This window comes from Capsella rubella, unplaced genomic scaffold (genome assembly GCF_000375325.1).
Source record: "Capsella rubella cultivar Monte Gargano unplaced genomic scaffold, Caprub1_0 scaffold_5, whole genome shotgun sequence".
NCBI classification, from domain to species: domain Eukaryota; kingdom Viridiplantae; phylum Streptophyta; class Magnoliopsida; order Brassicales; family Brassicaceae; genus Capsella; species Capsella rubella.
Window position 1 is genome coordinate 2,512,013 of NW_006238919.1, and position 12,184 is coordinate 2,524,196.

Sequence of the window (12,184 nt, forward strand, 5' to 3'; positions counted from 1 at the left end):
GGAGGTATTTTTGAAAGAGGTACACCAAAAGGGATATTTCTCAAAAATTCTCTTTTATTTTTTATAATTATTTTTTATTTTTTTTCAAAAATTTCATTTGTATCTTAATATTAAAAAAATTAGATATAACATGTTGCGACATCTTACGCTTTTACTTGACACTTATCATGATCATGTGAGTTAGTAAATTTTTAATTTTTTATAATTATTTTTTAATTTTGTTTAAAAATTTCATTTGTATCTTAATATTAACAAAATTAGATATAACATGTTGCGACATCTTATGTTTTACTTGACACTTATCATGATCACGTGAGTTAGTAAATTTAAAAACCAAGTTTTGACATATAATCTCGTTTAATTGTTAAACTTAAACCATAATTTTAATTTCTAAAGAAAAACCAAAATTTTTATTGTAAACAAATAACTGATTTAATTGTAAAATTAAAGTTTATACCTTAATCCTCTTCTGTAAACAAAAACCGCCATATATTCTTGTTAATTATAAATTTTAAATCCCTATCTTATTAATAAACTAAATTGACATAACTGAAATTAGGTTATTTGTTTAATTTTATTAATAATTTTTAATATATAATTCTTTATAATATTTATTTTATCTATTTCTTTTTCGATAGGGTTAATAATGTTTTTATTTTATCCAAATATTAACAAAATTAGTTACGCCACGTGTCAACATCTTATCATTTATATTGACACGTGTGATGATCTTGTTAATGGCTGACTTTGAAAACCAAGGTTTATATAATAAGATATTTTTTTGTTTTGGAATATTTGGTGATTAATGGGATTTTCGCTTCCCACATTGTTACGATACGTATCAATATCTTATCGTTTATAATTGACACGTGTCACGATCCTGGCTGACTTTGAAAACCAAGTTTATATAATATATATATATATATAGATATTGATACGTATCGTAACTAATTTTTTTAATATTTGGATAAAATAGAAATATTATTAACCCTATCAAAAAAGGAAATATAGATAAAATAAATATTATAAAGAATTATATATTAAAAATTATTAATAAAATTATACAAATAACCTAATTTTAGTTATGTCAATTTGGTTTATTAATAAGATAAGGATTTAAAATTTATAATTAACAAGAATATATGGCGGTTTTTGTTTATAGAAGAGGATTAAGGTTTAAACTTTAATTTTACGATTAAATCAGGTTTGGGTATATAAATGATAAATAAGAATTATGGTTTATCTTTATAAATTAAATTATGGTTTAAGTTTAACAATTAAACGAGATTATATGTTGAAACTTGGTTTTTAAATTTACTAACTCACGTGATCATGATAAGTGTCAAGTAAAAACATAAGATGTCGTAACATGTTATATCTAATTTTGTTAATATTAAGATACAAATATAATTTTTAAACAACATTAAAAAATAATTATAAAAATTAAAGAGAATTTTTGAGAAATACCCCTTTTGGTGTACCCCTTTTCAAAAATACCTCCTTTATCTATCCATTTTCAAAAATATCCATGTTTAAATATGAAAAATGATAAAGTTTTATATGGTTTATAAGGTACTTCTATATAATAACTACTACTTGGAAATTTGATACAAATATTTTATAATGTTTTCAAAGGTTTTAAATCGTTTTTACAAGTTTTATAAGGTTTTTAAGTAGTTTTTAAAAGGGTTTATAAGGTTTTTAAAAGTTATGCTACTCTATTTAGGAAAGATATATAAAAATTTAAACATATATAAATGTATTTTGTATGTATATTTATAAATTTTCACACATATTTGGATAAATTTCAACATTTAAAGTAGTTTTTTTTAATAAAGTTTGAAATAGGGGTATTTTTAAAAATTGGTATGGAAAAAGGGTATTTTTGATATTTAAAAAGTAAAAAAATTGATATTTATATATAAAAAAATGCGTGAGCTTATATATTTAGACACAAATTATCTTTCTATGTGTGTAAATTTAAATACCATATAAATACCTTTAAAAACATTTTAAAAATTATTTTAAAAACATATAAAAACTTTTTAAACCTTATAAAAACCTTATAAAATTCTTATAAATGCCGTTTAGAACCTTTTTAAAACTTTATAAATATTTGTATTGAGTGCCCCAATAGTAATGATAATCTAGATGTACCTTATAAACTATATAAAACTTTAGAATTTTTCATATTTGAAAAGTGATATTTTTAAAATGGATAGAAAATTGATGTATTTTTAAAAAGGGGTACACAAAAGTGGTATTTCTCAAAAATTCTCAGTTGTAACCTAATTTTTGGTTTTGTCAGTTGTAGGTTTTACAATTATAAGGGTTATATGTTGAGTTTATAAATCTGCATTATAGTTTAAATTTTATAATTAAACGGGATTATTTATTGGTTTGGGTTATGAAAGTGGAGTGAGATTTAAGTTTTACAATTAAACAAGGTTATTTATCAGTTTGGATTCATAAAGAAGAATTAGGATTTACAGTTTACAAATAAATTAGACTTTGAGTTTAACTAAATACATAGTTTTATTCATGATTTTTATTTTATAATATGTTATATTTGTTTAATTTTTAATTTATGTATGAATGTATTATGCCATTGAGCAATTTCATTGTCTAAAACATAAGGGTGAATAAAATATTTTCGAAAATAATATTTTTAGCTTAAATTAAAGATAACAAAATTCAATATAATTTAATTTTAAATAAAGATAACCCGTCCATCGGACGGGTACTAAACTAGTATATATATATATATATATATATATATATATATATATAGTATTGCTAAATGAAGAATTTGAAAAATATATATTTTGTTTCCTAATAGTCACATTTTAAAATGTCGAAATTCCAAAATTTTATTAGAAATACCACTAAAATATGTTATTTATTCAAATATGAATATTCAAAACTGATTTTATAAGGCTATATATACCATTATAAATACCTTTCGAAAAATTTTAAAATTCTTGTAAAACCATTTAAAAACTTTATAAATATTTCGATTGAGTATCAGAGTAGTAGTTACTATCCATAAGTAGTTTATAAACCTTATAAAATTTTATAAATTTTTGTATTAAAAAATATATATATATATAATGACATTAAAAAAGGTAAATTAAAAGGGTTATTTCTCAAAATTTTCCAGTAGTTGGCATTTTCTAGTGTAACGAATATAAGTTTCTTCTTACTTTCTTCTGTACATAAACGAATATAAGTTTTTCTTCCTTTCTTTGGTACTTAACTGTACTTTTATTTTGTAGTTTCAGTTACATATATACTTTATATTTTTTGATACTTTTTGCAGAGACTGTTTATATCTGCATAAATAAGATTTGTTTTTTGCCCAAAAAAAAAAATAAGTTTTGTTTTTAAATTTAATATAACTTTTATTTAGTTTTACACAACATCTGAAGTTAACCAATCATACACTTTATGCATTTTACCATGCTTGAAAATACCTTCTCTATTTAAATAGATCCCATCTTCTCTGGCTCTCCAATCCCACAGATTTCCTTCATCGAACCAATTGAATTGCCTAAATGCTGTAAAATTCTGATAGTGTTTATAGTGAGGCCCTTGTTTCAAAGTACACATGAAACGAGTTGTACCCCAAAAGTTAGCCATAAAACCAACTTTACAATCTTCTCCAATTGGTATTATATTTGGACCTATCACATCATCTTTGGAATAACATCTCACCCACAAGAGCTTTTTGGATTTGAGTTCATTCCCAATTCTGAACATGCCGCCGGATACGTGACCAAGCATGTAAATGCTAAAAACAAATATAAAAACTGAAAGGTTTTTCATTATCATTTTTTTTTTGGGTTGATGTTTTGTTTTGTTTATTTGATTATGTGTTTTTGGTACTATATATATACACACACACAGATATATTACTATTGTTAGCACAATATATCCTTCAGTATTAGTCAAATTTACCATAAATATGATTCTTATATAGAATAATCATATTAGGTATACATAAATCAATTAGAATTAAATTTTAAAGAAAAAGGATAAAATCAAGTAGCATTTTTGAAAGATCATTTATATATGTATATATTTGTTGTTTTTTTAGCTATAGACAGTTAAAAATTCCAATAGAAATTATGAATTCAAATAAATTTATCATCTAAATTATAACATAACTAAATATTGTTTCTGAAGTATATACTTTTCAATTAGAATGGAATTTTAAAGAAAAAAGGATAAAATCAAGTATATATGTATATATTTGTTTGATTTTTTTTTTCAAAAAAAAAATAGTTAGTTAGAAATTCCAACAGAAATTATGAATTCAAATAAATTATAACATAACTAAATATTGTTTCTGAAGTATATATGATTTACTAAATTTTAAATTTTGATTCGAAATATAGAAATACTTTTGAACATGTTCTATGATGAAAATCCCCACTCGCCTGTTAAACCAATGGACTCATAGTGAGCAAAAGGCGGCTTTTGTTTAAAACCCCATAGATTCGTAATCTATGGTTTGATCGGAAGTATTGTTAGAAGACAAACCAATGTCCCATCTCGGATGATTAGAAATGGAGATGGTTAACCATGTTCTCTTTGAATGTCCACCAGCGTGCCAATTTTGGGCTCTGGCGAACGTCCTAGTGGGTCCTTTAGCTTTTTCAACAACGTCTGTATTTGCCAATATGGACTATATATTTCGGTTGACCTCCGATGGGGATGGGGGTCAATGTGAGTCTTGCCTTTGGATTTTATGGATATTTGGAAGGCTCGGAATTCCAAAGTTTATGAAAATTTGGATGCAAATCCCTTGGAGATGAGGGTTGCAAAGGATGAAACACATGTCTATAAGGATGTTCATATCGAGGATTTAGGGCCCTCTCTCGGTATGGGCGATGAGATGTATGATTGACCATAACTACAGAGATGTTATGTTCCTTAGTGACTGTTCAGAGTTGGTGAAGATGGTGTCTTCTCTTTCTGAGTGGTCGGCGTTCTCTGTTTATTTTGGATAAATCAGCATTGATAGGAAAGAATTCACAACTTTTTGGCTATCTCTAATTCCAAGGCAAAAGCGGATTATTTGGCACGCAAAGCTCGTTTCAATCTGCATCATGTTAAAGTTTGTAAACAATTTTCTTCCTAGTTGGAGCCACTTTTATTCGTTGTTGACAAAAAATAAAAATATTGACCCCCATCAAATATATCAAATATGTATCCAAATAAAATCCAACAAAAATTCTAAAAGTACAACATCTTACTCCTAATTAATTCTATAAATAAAAATAAACCTCTAAACTAAGTTAAACCTCCTTAATGATTTTTGAAACAATCTATTACTCTAGTTTTTTGGTTTTGACAATATCCCATTGGTCATATTTATAAATGTCTTTAATTTTTTTTTAATATAAATTAAAGACTTTATTGAAGAGAGAGATGAGAATAATGTCTTAAGTCAGATACATATTTGTAGATACTTCCTATCCTACATGTTATGTTTTTATTGGTTTAAATTTATTATAATTTATGAATTAAGTTTTTATTACTTACGAAATCTTTTTTACCCCCATAACTAAATATTCTGCCTCCGTATTAACCTTTGCTTTTGCTAAAGTACTAACCTTTCCATATTAGCTGACCACCCGAATTTGCCCGAGACAAGCACACAAGGAGAAGAGCTCAAAGCCTCAAACGATCTGAGACTTGGACTTTAGCAACTTTTTCACCAAGTTGCTGTTTTTTATCCAGTCACAGAGAAGGTTAAACTCTTGTTTAGCTTCCCTTTCCTTTACTTCATCTTCATCTCCTGCGAGAAAAGACAGAATTTGTTACAAACAAATGCACAAGGTTTGACGAAAATAATACTTACCAAGTCCCAAATCTTCTTTGCTGATATCAACCAACTTCTTTTCTTTGTAGGTTTGTAAATTCTGAATTGCAACCTCATCAACCAAGTATAGAACCTACCATTCGAAAAGCCAGCAGAAAGAAAACAAATCAAACCAGAATCATGTGCCAAGACAAAACCTAAGCTTGAAGCATATACCTCGATGTCTTTTCGGATTAGTTTTTCCAAGAAAGGGGCGGACTTGGCACTCTTTAAGCTATCGGTTGCAAGGTAGTAGATCACCTTTTGGTTCTCTCCCATGTTCTCGATATATTCATCCAAGCTTGTCAAAGGTTTTCCTAATGAGCCTCAATCTCATGATTCTTACCTGAATATTATCAAGAATATAGTTTGGATAGGAGGTGAGATTCTTACAATCCTGCTTTCTTGGAGAAATTTCACGGGAAACGTTAAGAGGAAGATCATCTGAGTCCACCACACCCTTCACAAAGCTAAAGTATCTTGGGAACTGCGGACAGATTACGAAACATGGTCCGACAGAAATGTAACAAGGGGAAATCCATAGAGAGTTCTACAAAAGAAAGAACATTTATATATACACAAGGACTCACAGGTTCTCTCCATCAAAATCGTCAGAGATAAACACACGCTTCACGTAAAGTCGAATGTTCTTTGTCTTAGGGTTATTCACATCCTCGTTGTTACAAAATGCTCCTGAACTCAACCTTACCCTTTGATATTCAAGACAATATAACTAGTAAGCACAAGTCGGAGAATTTATAAATTGACATGTATGCATGTAAATAGTGTATAAGGAGAAGGACATCTGTTGTGAAGTGCGTGTGAGCAAGTGGATCCAAGAACTCACTGAAAGTTTTTTTGTAGAACTCATTGTACTCTTCTTTTTCCACTTCCTATTCAAAGACACAAACTAATCAGCAAACATTTTGAACGAAGACAAAACACACTTTAAAGCTATTAGGCTTACCCATAGCGGTTTTGTCTCGTTGGCTAGTTCCCAATCCCAGTACTTCTCAATTTTAGTTGTCTTCTTTTTCTTTGGCTCACCCTAGAAACGAACAAGTAACAAGAAATCAACTTAGCAAACAAAATTCTAAGACAGTACTTGGTTTTGGAGATCTTATACAGACAATTAAAAACCATAAAAGTCTTACCTCTTCTCCTTCCTTCACTGGTTCTTGTCCCTAGAAACGAACAAGTAACAAGAGATCAACTTAGCAAACAAAAGTCTAAGACAGTACTTGGTTTTGGACAGCTTATACAGACAATTAAAAACCATAAAAGTTTTACCTCTGCTCCTTCCTTCACTGGGTCTTCCTCTTCAACTTACACCGAGTAACAAAGTTTTAAAACACATAAGCAACGTGAATACACTGTTATAGTTAAAAAAAAAGCTGACATCCTCACCTCTATAGTCCTTGATTTCTCCTGCCATGTATAGATGGGAAACCCAACAAACTGAGAGTAATTCTTAACAAGATTCTTGATCCTCATAGAATCCGCAAATTCTTACTTGTCATCGTCCTGCACCTGGGAATAAACAGTCAACTAAACTATATAGATCAAATGTAAGAATACTTGAATAGAGAATGTTTTCAAGGTCTGTTTCTTCTTTGATCACATATGAGCTACTATCAGCTATTGATTCCCAAACATATTGCTTGTCAGATTTAGGGCTTTTGATGGACACAACAATCTGAAATGTAGAAACAACTATCAGCCCAAAAGACACTAACCAAAAGACACTAACAACAAAAGTTAAAAGTCTTCACCTTTTCAGCAACTAAGAAAAGCAGAGTAAAACCCAAAACAGTCTACAAATGATATAGTGTACCATTAGTGAAACAACACCTATGCATTAAAAATAATTACGAGATCAAAGAAATGACAACTTACAAGTGGAGTTCTCTTGTTTTAACTCCAAGGTGAGACTTCTGCCACTGCTTATAGATTTTAGAAATGATAAGGTTTAATAACAAACAACATTGTAAATGGCAGATAGATTAGCTAATTTGTGGTGGATCATACTATAATGTACTCAAACATTCATTTCAAACTATAAAATAGAAGAGAATAAAAGGTTCTTAGTTCTTTTACCTTTTAGTGTCATATGAAGAGATGTTAATCTTTCATTCATCAGAGGCTTCCTACTCCAGAAAAGAGGCAAGAGCTTTCCACAATATGCTGATAGTTTAATCATCCTACACCTCGAGAAGTTGCATTCTGTCACATAAAAAAAAAAAGAAAACTGAGAATATAAGCAAGGCTATTGACTACGAAGAAGCCGAGAATAATTGGTATAAACCTAACATTGTAAAGCAGATATATGATAAGCTAACTTGTAGTGGTCCATGTTCGTAAATTTCAAAGTATTGAAACACTAAAGACCTTTTTACCTTTTAGTTTCAAATGAAGAAAAATTGATCTAAGGAGCCGAGAATTTGCATACAAAGAAAAGAAAAAATATGAATATACGTAAGGCTATTACCTACCTTGAGTGATTCTTCCAACTGAGCAAGATTTTCCAATTTATCCTACAAGATACTCACACTGCAAATATGGATCATGTCAGCTCTTTGTTCCTTTCTAAAGACTAAAAATTTAAGTATCATCTTGGGATATTTTGTTCAGACCTCTTTTGAACTCTTTGACTTCCAACAATATCCATACCAGCGAGGCAGTAACATAGCCTTTGTTTCTCAAGTTTTGACTTCACCTTAGTGGACACATGACCAGAAAGATATACAAGAATTAAAGTAAGATTTAGCTGTCACTTACAGAGCATTAGAACCATGGAGTTTGTTTCATCTTCTTTAGATGATTTCCTGAAAAAGTTAGTAACAAAATTCATACTACAAAATGCCAAGATTAATGAGGAAAATCAACTGAGTGCTTCAGCGTTGAGGAACAAATACAGAACATCTTAACTATCTATATCTATAATATCTAACTAGCTTCATATCTAGGAAACATTTTTCTGACTTTACATTAATTCTAAGCCTAGTTAAGACAGTTATACCTTATCTGATTGGGTATAGAAACTATGACATCGAATCAAACCTTGTGCCAGAGATATGTGGTAATCCAGAGTCTGGTTGCGAGTAGACTAGACTCAATGTCGCAAACCCTGAAAACTAAAACCAACAAATAAAATATTTAGAGAGAAGAATGATCATAGAACCTGAGATCTTTGGTCTTTCAAGTAAGTTTCTGAGAGGCTGGTATAAATGGATAAAAGTTGTTCTTGTTCCACATACAGAAAAAGATATGGTCTATGTGGTAGAAAGAGTAATGAGGACACGGAAATTTTCTTGACAGATCACGCTCAAGAGTCTCCATTCTGTAAAGTATTATCACTATCAAAGCAAAATACATAATTCTATATATGGAACATTAGACTGAGACAGTTAGTGAGCAAATAAGCACGCAAGTTAAGGATGGTAATGAAACAATGGATGACGAAATAAAAGAAGGAAGCAAATAAGTAAATCATGGAGGCAGAAGAGAAGGTAGCAAGTAGCAGTTATGAAAGTGTACAATCAAGGAAGCAAAGAAGCAAAGAAACAAGGAAGAAGACAATAAATCATAGAAACAGAGAAGCAAGGAAACAAGGAAACAAGGAAACAAGGAAGAAGACAATGAATCAAAGAAACAGAAAAGCAAGGAAGGAGACAATGAAACAAAGAAACAGAGAAGCAAGGAGACAATGAAACAAAGAAACAGAGTAGCAAGGAGACAATGGAAGAAGACAATGAATCAAGAACCAGAGAAGCAAGGAGACAATGAAACAAAGAAACTGAGAAGCAAGGAAACAAGGAAGAAGACAATGAAACAAAGAAGCAATTACGAATGTGTATGTATGCATGTTTGAATGCAAGTGAACAAGTAAATATGCAAAGAATCAAAGAAGAATATAAGAAAACAAGTGACAACAACACGCAAGGAACTAAGGCATGTATCCTCCTCCTCCGTATACACCACCACCACTGTCACTTCTTTTTATCACGTTCATCTTCCCGATAACATCATCCAAAGTAATTCAATAGATCAACATAACATGCACAAACTTATTATGAGTAGCTTGATACCAAAATCAATCAGAACATGTATAAATAGACTTAAAGAGAAATTAATATACCGTTCACGATTCATGTTTTGGGTTCAGACTCGTTGAATTGTGATCTGATCTTTGAAAAACCCAACAAAGCACAGAAAGAATCACAAAGAAAGGTTCAAATTCAGAATAAGAAAGATCAAAGACGATGTACCAAAACTTACCAACATGTTATTAGGGTTCATAATCAGATATAGTAACAAAAGAGAGTCACAGAATAAGAAAGATCAAAGATGATGTACGTAACTTACGAACAAGTTCGGGTTCAATCCCTTCACGATTCCTCCGCCGTGCGTCTCCCTCCGCCGTCCGTCTCCGTCGATGTATCTTCGATTCCTCAACAATTCGATTTCCTCCTCCTCCGTCTGTTCCGTTGTCTTCTATATTTGAATCGCACATGACATGACCGTTGTGTCTCAAACGCATAGAAGAGAATTGTTGCTCTGAGTCGGTGGTTAATTTATGGGTTTGGGTTTAACAGAAGAGAACCCAAACGGTCGAAAAGATCGCTCTCTGTTTCGAATTTGGGATACTCTTTTCTGAATTTAAATCCACGATTTATGACCCTTTTGAAGAGTGATGACGTGTCGTTAATCTAAAGTAAACCACAATCTACAATCAAACCAAAACCAAATCAAATTCATAACCGATACTTTCTTTTTAACTAGGTAATGTCCCGCGCATATGCGCGGGTTGTTGTATATTTATTTAATTATTTTAATTTATTTATTACTTATAAAAATAGATTAAATAAATTTTAATGTTTATGACATTTTTACATTTTATTTATTTACATCATACAATAGAAGCATACATCCATATCTTTTGAATTTATTCCTTGATTAATTGTTCAATTTTGATAGTGATTTTCTTTAGTGCTTTTAAGTATTTTTTGACAAAACAATAATATTGTTAATGATAAAAATAGGAATGATATTGGGAGAATTTAAAAAATACACTTTTAAAAATGAGAATTTTTTAGAAATACCCCTTTTGGTGTACCCCTTTTTAAAAATATTCCTCTTTTCTATTCATTTTCAAAAATACCCTTTTTCAAATATAAAAAATTATAAACTTTTATATGGTTGATAAGGTACATCAAGATCATCATTACTACTGGGAGACTAAATCCAAATATTTAGAAGGTTTTAAATGGTTATAAACGGCATTTATATGGTTTTTATAAGGTTTTTAAAAGGTTTACACAATTTTTATAAGGTTTACACAGCTTTTATAAGCTTTTTATATGATTTCTAAAATGTATTTATACGGTACTTATGAAATATATATATAAATTTACACACATGTAAAGATAATTTGTGTCCATAAATATAAGTTTATACATATTTTTTTTGATAATTTTCAATTTTTATTGTGACTTTTTGATAAAATTAGAAAGAGGGGTATTTTTAAAAAATGGTATTGGAAAAGGGTTATTTTTGAAATTCCCCCTTTAAAAATACCACTTTTTAAATTTACCCCCTTTTCAAACTTTATCAAAACAACCACTAAAAATGTTAAAATTTATCCATATATGTGTGTAAACTTATAAATATACACACAAATTACCTTTATTTGTGTATAAAATTTTATTTATTTCAATGTCTTACAAATTGGTTTGAATATAACCAAAAATTATTTTGTTAAAATAATTACATACTTTGAAAATAAAATAAATATACATGAATTTTTGAGAAAGAAAAAAACATATAAAGTAAAACAATGAAGATGGTTTATTTAGCTTGATTTTCTTATGGTGCGATGGTCAGAAATCAATATTTTTGAATCTCATCGATAAAGTAATTTCCTTATACCCATAAAATATTATTATACATATGTATTATATATTTAATAGTATAAAAAACAATGAAAAAATGAAGAAGTACATAATATAAAGAAGAAATATAATTGAAAACAAAAGTTTTAACCAAATATATAATCAAGCTCTTACAATGATATCTTAATTGAGCTTTCAACCTATGCAAGAACATTAAAAATTAAACAAAGAAAATATTGAGAATATCATATATGGTGGAGGAGGATGTAAAAATGAGTATTTATAGGATAAAATATGATGTAAGTTATAATTCTAAAATAATTAAATTAGAGGAGTTATAATTATATTTTATAGTGTGTTAATTGAAATTGAATGGAGGAAACAAATAGTCAATTGAAAGGGTATATAGTTTAAGTTACAATTTAAT

The 12,184-nt window shown here is 29.0% G+C and overlaps 1 pseudogene; it reads right to left on the reverse strand.

Annotated features, from left to right (window-relative positions):
- Positions 1-3,482: 3,482 nt before the first annotated feature.
- On the reverse strand, positions 3,483-9,484 carry LOC111830450 (annotated as a pseudogene).
- Between the last annotated feature and the right edge of the window lie 2,700 nt (positions 9,485-12,184).